Source organism: Culex pipiens, chromosome 3, assembly GCF_016801865.2.
Source record: "Culex pipiens pallens isolate TS chromosome 3, TS_CPP_V2, whole genome shotgun sequence".
In the NCBI taxonomy this organism is placed as follows: Eukaryota; Metazoa; Arthropoda; class Insecta; order Diptera; family Culicidae; genus Culex; species Culex pipiens.
The window spans coordinates 3,231,530-3,242,381 of NC_068939.1; positions in this window are offsets into that span (position 1 = coordinate 3,231,530).

Below are 10,852 nucleotides of genomic sequence, written 5' to 3' on the forward strand. Positions count from 1 at the left end.
CTTACTGTTGGTGCTGGGTTTGAATCCCGTCGGTTGCCAATTTTTTTTAGTTTTTACATGTACAATTGTATGCATAGGGAGATGGCGTTGTTATTTTTAGACCACGTTTTCCACTTTTCCTCGAACGAAATCGACTACTTTATCGACTTCATTTTGCTGGGCGAAACAGGACGACGTCTATTTTTAGACGATGACTTATTATTTTTTCACTTTTGTACTTCTAAAAACCAGGTGGCAGCACGATGTTACGCCATCTCGCTATTGTCTGGCATGCGATTTCACCATCGGATTTGTTGCTGTGAGATAATTTTTTTATTTTTTTAAATAATATTTTGGATTTTTTCCGAGTGTTCAGAATTATTTCAATATTCGTATTATTAAAATAATACTGAAAAACAAACCGATAGACACCACTCTAATTCAGATAGAAATTTTACCAAGTAATTTTCAACATGGTCCCAACTGTCTCCGGTTTCATTCCAACTGCCATATGGCCACAAAAGTCCCCTTCTCTATGCTATTTGCAACCAGTTAGCACGAGTGTTTGATGGTGCTTAATCAGTTGTAAAAATTCATACCATGTAGCCACATGTGAAAATTTTCACCAAGTGAAGTGCGAAAAGCCCCCACATTGACAACTGGTGCCTTCGAGGCATCAGCTCTCTCTCTCTCTCTCTCTCGAATCATAGAGTTTCTGTCACACAGTCGGTTCCCATATTTTCGGGCCGGCAAATCGCACCACTCGGTGGGACCAATAATGGCGTGAAATTCGCTGGAATGTGCGGCCACACGTCCGCCGTCTCTCAAAAACGGAACCACTAGAAAACGGAGCTGCCAGGCCGGCCGGGTTTGGATTAGAAATTTTCTAGCTCGATGGCCAGAAATGAAATCGTCGACGCAGAAGAATGAAATGTTCGATCATATGGGGAAGGCCCCACCACCATTTGGCATCGTCGTCACTTTGATGGAGCAGTATCAGACGGAGCAGGGCTGCCAGCAAAAAAAAGGGCCATATAAAACAGACGAAACGAGTGATTGATTGCAGTTTGGGGGAATTGCCGTTTGACGCCTTGGGCGCTTTAATTATCTTTCTTTGTGTTGGTTTTGCGGTTCTTTGATCAAAGTTTTCCTCGAGGAATGGTACAATGTAAAGGTTTTTGGTTACATTCTGGTAAACAGTGGATGAATGCAGATTTTCGCTTTGAACTTTGTGTGACCTCAAAAATGTGCAGCAATTCCCAATTTGCCATTTTTCACGCTAGAATAATATGTTTTGGCATATCTCATAATTGATGAACAGTCCCGTCCGCTTTTGTAACACCGACCATCAATGAACTATGATCTCTGTTTACTCCTAAACACAAAGAGCCCTCACCATGCCCCATTGTCATTCAATTCCACTAAATTGACTCTCTAATTAATTCGACAAGCTAATTGACATTCCAACTGTCATCACTCGCCAAAACGTAACCTCCCTCGTCCCGGAACCACACGGGAAGGTCGATGACGAGGCCACCAACAACGGGGCAAAAGTTCAATCATGTTAGTGTCAACGGAGAATTAAAATGAAACCCCAACCATCCTAACCACCACCCATCGACCAAGTGGCCAGCGGACTGGAATTTCATCAGCCGGGCCAATCTGCGCCATGCAGTTACACCGGAAGTATCTCCGGTTCCGGGTGGGGGCACAGTGTGTCCTTTGACTGTTGGCCTTTGCTGCGAGCATGAAGGGGTCAGGCTTTTTTATGTGCAGTGTTGCCAGCGCTTGCAACGGAGAAAGTCGCAGTCTTCTGATTATCATGACAAAAGGAAGTCGGATGAAAATTAAATTCCGGTCGTCGTTACCATCGCTTCTGACTGGGAGTCCTCCTGGAAGGGTCCTGGAAGTGGCATATCCCGATTACCTTTGGCTGAGAGCAGGAAAAAGGAGGCAAACTGGAGCGTAAAAATATGCTACAGTTGTAATGCACTAGTAGCAACGAACACGACTCTTTCAGAACCACTTCCGACCTCTGATTGCTGGAGCTTTCTGTTGATTTGAAAGTTTGTGATATTTTAATTCGAAAAAATATTTTAATTAAAATAAATACTATGAAAGTTATTAATCCTTGCAATGCTGATTTAAACAATTTAAACTCAAAATATTTAGCCAACTATGAAGAATGCGTAACTAAAATAAATATTACGTTGGCATCATATTTCTAAAATCAGAGCTGACTCCCGGAAAATTCTCCAACCCCATCCAACCCAGAATGGCAATATCTCTTTGTCACACGACCGAGAAGACCACCGGAATTGTGCTACATTACCGTTCGTTTATGTTGCTGAATATTTTAGCAACATCGTGGTTACACACCGTCCAAAGCATGGCCAAGTGGACTCGACTTCTGCAAGGGGAGTATTTTTGGGCACAGGAAACCGGAAGCGTCGTCAAGCTCGAGCTTCTGTGACTGGTACCTGTGGTAAGGGACCACCCGACCCGACTCCAGATGTCGCGGCTTCTGTTGCACCCTTCCGGAGTGGAGGTAATGAAGCTCGTGCAACAGTATTAGGGAACGAAACTTTCATGCCCGGACAACTGATATTTGTTAAATTGGGTTGTGGTTGATGATGGAGAAAAATATTCGACATGACAGAACACATTTTCTGTAAAGTTAAAAATAATAAATTGGTTTAAGGTAAATCATCATTTTCAGTTTAACTTGCAAATTGCTTACTGAATAAACTAATTACAAACAACTAAAACTGTTAAAATAAACTAGCTTGCGCACTTCTCATTAAAATGCATTTAATAAGCTCTAATTCATTGTAAAATACTGAAAGACTATGTTTATTTAAGGGGTCACATACTTGGATTATAGCTACTATGACTTTTTTGCGGCATTTTTGAGTCTTGTTTCAGTGAGTGAACTGAGTTCAAACTCCAAATATGACTTCAATTGGACTTAACAGGAACTGGCGTTACATTGTTGAATTTAAAATGATTTATTATATTTATTTGATAAAATATTTGTTTCATAAATAAAAAAAATAAGGGACTGTGACCATCAATGCGATTTTTTCAACATCAATGGTGCTTATGCCAGATCCCTGCGCAAATTTTGATTTGCATAACATTGAATTTTTAAAGGAGCGTTCTTTTATTACGTAACGCAGCTAGGGGGAGGGGGTGTCGGCGTCTGTTACGAAATGTTACAAAAAGGGTGGGGGTGATGAATTAGTAGTTTATGCAACAAGTTGCAAAAAGAGGATTTTTTCAGCACGAGTCGTATATTTATCCAACGAGGTTCACCGAGTTGGATAAATACGAAGAGTGCTGAAAAAATCATGTTTTGCAACGAGTTCCATACAACATTTTTTGCAATTCCAAAAAACACACACTAAGTGAAATTTTATGTCAAATTTTCATGTATTTTGTCAATAAATCGTTTAAATAAAAAAAAATGTTAAAAAGTGTTACTTTTCAAAACAAGTGCTGAAAAGTTCAACTTTTCAGCACCCATTTGAGTACTGAAAAGTAGAACTTTTCAGCATTTGTTTTGAAAAGTGTTGCTATTCGATTCTGTTATTTTTGGTACAGAAAAGTAGGCTATTTCGTCGTTCAAGAATGACAGGAAAAGTAAATAGTTTCACGACGGAATTGCAAAAAATTATTTTTTGCAATTCCACTGTGAAACTGTCAACTTTTCCTGTCCTTCTGGAGAAACGAAACGGCCTACTTTTCCCTACCAAAAATAACAGAATGGGAAATTAATACCTTTCAATAACAGTGCTGAAAAGTTCTACTTTTCAGCACTGAAATGGGTGCTAAAAAGTTGAACTTTTCAGCACTAGTATCGAAAAGTAACATTTTTAGTAACATTTTTCAATATTGTTTTGTTTTGAACGATGAATTTACTAAACACATGAATGTTTGACATAACATTCCATTAAATAAGCGTTTATCGGAATTGCAAAAAATGTTGTAAGCAACTCGTTGCAAAACTTGATTTTTTCAGCACTCGTTGTATTTATCCAACTCGGTAAACCTCGTTGGATAAATGTACAACTCGTGCTGAAAAAATCTTCTTTTTGCAACTTGTTGCATAAACTACTATTACGTAACGCAAAATGTTCATATAAGCATTCATAAAAAATAGCAAAAAGACCTTGTGTTACGCATTACTGGGGGGGGAATTTGGAAATACGTGAAAAAGTCGGAAAAATGTATCGACTGTACAATTTTCAAATCTACCCTTACATTTCAAAAGTTTTTTTAAAGGCCAAATGAACATTTTGTTTTACTTTTAGGGTACATTTTTGAAACTGCGTTCAATTAGGGGTATTCAAAAATACGCAAAAAGTAAAACAAAAGAAATTTAAGTACATTGACCTTTCTTTAGAACAAATAACTCTGGATTTTAAAATGTTTAAAATAAGTTTGGTTGGGTCTCTTCACATTTTGATGCTGAGTAAATTTGTTTTATAATATTTTTACTTTAAAAAATGGAAAGTTTTCAGATATTTCATTGAAAGTTAGACGCATATTTTTTGAATTCTTAGTCTCTTCATTTATTTTCGTACATTTATCCAACGAGGTTCACCGAGTTGGATAAATACGAAGAGTGCTGAAAAAATCAAGTTTTGCAACGAGTTCCATACAACATTTTTTACAATTCCAAAAAACACACAATGAGTTTAAATCAAAAAAATGTTGAAAAGTGTCACTTTTCAAAACAAATGTTGAAAAGTTCAACTTTTCAGCACCCATTTGAGTGCTGAAAAGTAGAACTTTTCAGCATTTATTTTGAAAAGTGTTGCTATTCGATTCTGTTATTTTTGGTACAGAAAAGTAGACTATTTCGTCGTTCAAGAATGACAGGAAAAGTAAGTAGTTTCACGACGGAATTGCAAAAATATACTTTTTGCAATTCTGTCGTGAGACTACTTACTTTTCCTGACAGTCTCGGAAGACGAAACAGCCTCCTTTTCTTTACCAAAGTAACAGAATCGAATAGTGACCCTCGTCGTATTCATCCAACTCGGTGAATAAATGTACGACTCGTGCTGAAAAAATCTTCTTTTTGCAACTTGTTGCATAAACTACTATTTCCTGCTTGTTTGAGACTGTATCTCAGCAACCATTTGCCAGTCTTCAATGTTGTTGAATAAAAGCCTGGTAACAATTTCAGATTATAATCAATTTTATCGATGTTTTGGTTGAAACTTGAAATTAATACAGCATTGTGATGAAATTCATGGAAATCATTTTAAAATAATAATTTTAAAAAACGCATTTCGTAGTGTTAATGAAAAAATCCAGAAATTTTGGAGAAAATCAGTTTTTATTTAACACAATTAAGCATATTTATGGCTATATTGAACTAAAACTTTTGCACACTGTTCTCTATAATGTGATTATTTCAATAATGATTTTAAAATGTCATGGCAGAGGATTGAAAAATACACGTTTGGTAAACTGTTGGGTAATAAACAGCCTTTTATGAAATAACCTGCGTTTTGCCTTGTTTAATGCTCAAATTTGTAACCGGGCAAGACATCATCCATAAAGTATGTCACGCTCTAGGGGAGAGGGGAAGGGTTCAAATCAAGCGTGGCATTGCATATTACAAGTAAGAGTGGGTAAATTTTGGCTTTGCATAAAAAAGATTTATATTCAGTTGTCTTGGTTCTTGGTAATTTAAAAGAAAGCTACTATTGGTCAATTTTGTAATTTAGAGTATCTAGGCATTTTTTAATCGGAAATCACGTTTTAAACTAGTTTTGACCACACTGTATCTTTTGACAGGAGCAAGATAGCACATTTTTTTCTTCGGGAAAGTTTTAGCGAATCTTCTCAATATTAAAGCTATTTTGTTGATGTGCAAAATTTAGTGGAAAAAAATGATAAAAATCCATAAAAAAGAGAGTTTTCTCATTCCTATACAAAATTCAAATGCAATGCGCAAAGTGTGGACGCAACCAATCACTTCCAAATTTTGAGATGTAGTTTAGGGGCCTAAATGCAACCTAACAAAAATGTTCTAAAAAAATCGACCATCTCTAGTCATTCCATTGTATATACGTCTTTATTGACAAACCCATGATGAAAAATATTCTTTGTTCATAGAAAAATTCAACGGAAAATTAAATTCAAATAAAAAAAAAATAAGGATAAAAAATGCTCATTTAGGAAGTGATGACAAGGATATTCTCAACATTACCCTAAAAATGAAACCCCCTAATTTGAGCTTTTGGAGCCAAACCATAGTGCCTTAGTACGCTTTGCAACCTTCAATTACGTAAGCACCGAAGCGTTCATACTGTATCCACCCCTGAATTGATTATATCCAATTTAATTGTACCAATTTAATTAAATTTCACTCTGCTTGGCAAAACTTCAATAAACATTCACGCACTAATAGCAAGCAAGACCACCCAGTAGCACGTGAGCAGATCGTCGCGCTCGATAATCCAATTAATCTAATCGGTGCTGGTGTGTATATTTGTGCATGAATGAAAGCTTGATTTTAATAACGGTTCCACACCCACACACACGTGCGCGCATTCCTTATCATCGCATAATCATCATCTGCGCCATCTTGGTGAAACACCTTTCAAGTGAAAGCCCAATGAAGCGTGAGCACGTGTGTGGCGAGGTGTCTATTTGGTTTCAAATTGGATCCACAAGAATTACTGAAGCATTAGCAGCCGCCGCCTGTTCAACCGGTTCATTGAACAAACTTGCTCAAACACTTGCGCACGAACGCCTCATCACTTTGCAGTGGCACAGACAATAGAAGTAGTGTTATCATGTGTTGAAATATGGCGGACGGAAATCTGTAACGCCATGGTCTCTTGTCACTCGCAAAAATAAGCCTGAATGTAGACTACAGTGCATAACAGCTGGAAGATAGTTCTGAATTTCGACAACAATTTGCCCCTCTCAATATAATATTCTACACAAGATGGTAACTAAGTGGAGCGTCTATTATCTGTGGCACGAAATTTCTCTTGAGTGAGCGTGTGTGTGTGTGTGTTTGAACACGTGGCGTGTAATGTTTATCCAATTTAAACACCTTCTCCTGGTCGGCTTGTCTAGTGTGATACCTCTTTGCTAAGATAACCACCACCAACGGTCAAGTTTTGCTTGATGGGCTTCTCATCAGCATCCACCATTATGATGATCGGCTTGACTGCTTGCCCATCATTGGCTATAGTTGGCAAGCCCAATTGTGTTTTGCACCTGAGAGCTTCATTACACTGACTGAACGCTGACTTACCACAATGTTATAGACGATGACGGGCAAGGGTTTCGAGTAATCAACTGTTAGCTTCCACATCAGAGAAAGAGTAACTATCGGTAATCTAAGCCTACAGTTTACTACAAAGTTGATGGGCTTATATTTGGCTCGAAACAATTTCTGGAGCAACACAAATTAGACGTGATTCTGAAGCCCATCTAGCTTTTGCTATCTCAAAAATCGAGAAGGTGCGATAACGAAACATGAAATTTAAAAAAATATATAATTTAAACTGTTTAGTGCATGAACAACTGATATCGTAATACAAAATAAAAACTGATAGTCATTCTTGCAATCTTCAATGCCCCATCAACGTATTTCAGCAAGCAATGAATGCATTTTGACTGGCACACATTTGTCTATGCAGGGGGGGGGCAATCATGGGTAGCGGTAGTGTGTGTGTGTGTGATGTGCCTATTTGCAGAAATTTAATTCCGTATGTAAATGAACCGCTTAACCCACCCACGGCAAGTTGACACCCACATCACACACATTTGCACACACAACCTATAGAGCGGAACCCGTTTCGGAACTAATTACCATCGGAAGTTGGCTTTGTCGATCCGGGGGTCAAATGGGCATTTTTTTGTGGCCTTGTTCTAGAAATATTTGTGACAAATCATTGAAACATTTCAGGATAATGTTTAAATTATCAAAATGTTGAAATTAATAAAATCCATAAAATTTATAAAATCAGCAAAATAAAAAAATCTATGTTTTCGAAATGAAAAAAAAAAAACCTAAAATTCAGCAATTATTCTTAAAATCACAAAAAAAAAATGAAATTATTAAAATGATTGAATAACAAAACTCTTAAAATTCATTAAATTAATGATATTCATAAAATTTATAAAATTCATAAAATTCATAAAATTCATATAATTCATAAAATTCATAAAATTCATAAAATTCATTAAATTCATAAAATTCATAAAATTCATAAATTCATAAAATTCATACAATTCATAAAATTCATAAAATTCATAAAATTCATAAAATTCATAAAATTCATAAAATTCATAAAATTCATAATGTTTATAAAATTCATAAAATTAATAAACTTCATAAAATTCATAAAATTCATAAAATTCATAAAATTCATAAAATTCATAAAATTCATAAAATTCATAAAATTCATAAAATTCATAAAATTCATAAAATTCATAAAATTCATAAAATTCATAAAATTCATAAAATTCATAAAATTCATAAAATTCATAAAATTCATAAAATTCATAAAATTCATAAAATTCATAAAATTCATAAAATTCATAAAATTCATAAAATTCATAAAATTCATAAAATTCATAAAATTCATAAAATTCATAAAATTCATAAAATTCATAAAATTCATAAAATTCATAAAATTCATAAAATTCAAAAAATTCATAAAATTCATAAAATTCATAAAATTCATAAAATTCATAAAATTCATAAAATTCATAAAATTCATAAAATTCATAAAATTCATAAAATTCATAAAATTCATAAAATTCATAAAATTCATAAAATTCATAAAATTCATAAAATTCATAAAATTCATAAAATTCATAAAATTCATAAAATTCATAAAATTCATAAAATTCATAAAATTCATAAAATTCATAAAATTCATAAAATTCATAAAATTCATAAAATTCCTAAAATTCATTAAATTCATTAAAATTCATAAAATTCATAAAATTCATAAAATTCATTAAAATTCATAAAATTCATAAAATTCATAAAATTCATAAAATTTATAAAATTCATAAAATTCATCAAATTCATCAAATTCATTAAATTCATCAAATTCAACAACGGAATCGACGTAACACCTTATAATGTGGCCCTCTTAAACCTTGCGGTTTCGTCAACGGATCCACAGGCGTGTATCGTTCTTTTTGCGACAAGACTCCGCCTCCCGGGTCTGCTAAGTGTGAAGGTATGGGCACGGGGAGAGGGCACCGAATACCTATATTTACACTTAGCAAATTCAACAAATTCATCAAATTAATTAAATTCATTAAATTCTTTAAAATAAATGTCCACCTCGCTCTTGATTGTTGATTTTTTTTTTTGCGTTTTTGTGGTGCAGTTGAGTAATTATTTTTTTGGTTTTTTATTTTCTTTGCAGAGGAATTCCAGCTCAAATCAGGAATTTTTCTGGTACTTTTGTACCCGACCCTCTATTTTAGATATGTTATCCTTGGCCTATATAAGCAATTGTGTATAAGGAGCTAATTGTACTCAAAAATGACATTTGAGAAGGGGGCAGGTAATTTAAATATTTTTGTACTTTGTAAATTGAAAATTACTGTAACTCAAAGCCGTTACATCGTACCAAAAAGTGGTCAAAGACAAACTTGTAGGAAATTGGACGGGTTTTCTGAAAAAAAAATACTGAGGGAGAAATACACGCCACTTTCATGACATTTTACAATTTTTATGTTAAGAAGTTTAATTTGAGAGTAATGTCACGATTTTCTTTTCCTTTAAATTTTTTGAGGAAATAGCCTAAGATGTTTGTTTCTCCTAAAAAAATACAAAGCTCATCTACTAAATCTGTTTTTTTTTTTTTTTTTTTTTTTTTGAACAATGGTCTAAACGTCAAAATTTTCAAAAACCGATAGTGGGAATCGATTTCCCAGACAATTTTACGTAAAAGTCTCTATATTGACCATTGACCTACGTCCAATCCTTGTGAAGATAAAGTGGTTTTAAAAATAAGAATGTTGAAAAAATACGATTTTTGATGGTTTTTTTTGCAATTTCTTAATGACAGACTCGATTTTTCAGTCTAGAAAATATTTTTATTGGAAAACTCGTTTAATATCCTAAAAGTTTGCAATTGGCAGCTTTTTTAATTTGACTCATTTTAATATTTACGTAAGGTTATTTACTATCCATGTTTCTACCACTCTAAAAAAACTTTTTTCAGTTATGGGCAATGGTCTTATCTGTAAGCCCATACATCCAATTCAAATGGTAAAAACCTGGATAGTAAATAAGCTTACGTAAATATTATAGTCAATTGGACGAGCTATTCGGTAAAAATATTTTCGAGACTGAAAAACAAGTCTGTCATTTAGAAATTGCAAAAAACCATCAAAAACCCTTATTTTTCAATAGTTTTATTTTAAAACCACTGTATCTTCACAAGGATTGGACGTAGGTCAATGGTCAACATAGAGACTTTTACGTAAAATTGTCTGGGAAATCGATTCCCACTATCGGTTTTTTTTTAAATTGATGTTAATTAATTATTTAATTATTAAATGATTTTTGTATTTTTTAGGAGAGACATACCATTCTGCATTTTTCGTGAGTTTTTGTAAGATTTTAGGCTATTTCCTCAAAAATTTTGAACGAAAAAAATTCCTGACATCACCTTCAAATTTATGTTTTAATTTTTAAATTTTAATTTTTAAATTTTAATTTTTAAATTTTAATTTTAAATTTTAATTTTTAAATTTGAAAAATCTCATGGAAGTGATGTGTATTTTTTCCAGAAAGCCCGTCCATTTTTTCAAAAGTTTGGCTTTGGCCACTTTTTGATACGATGCATCAGCTTTGAGTTGCATTAAT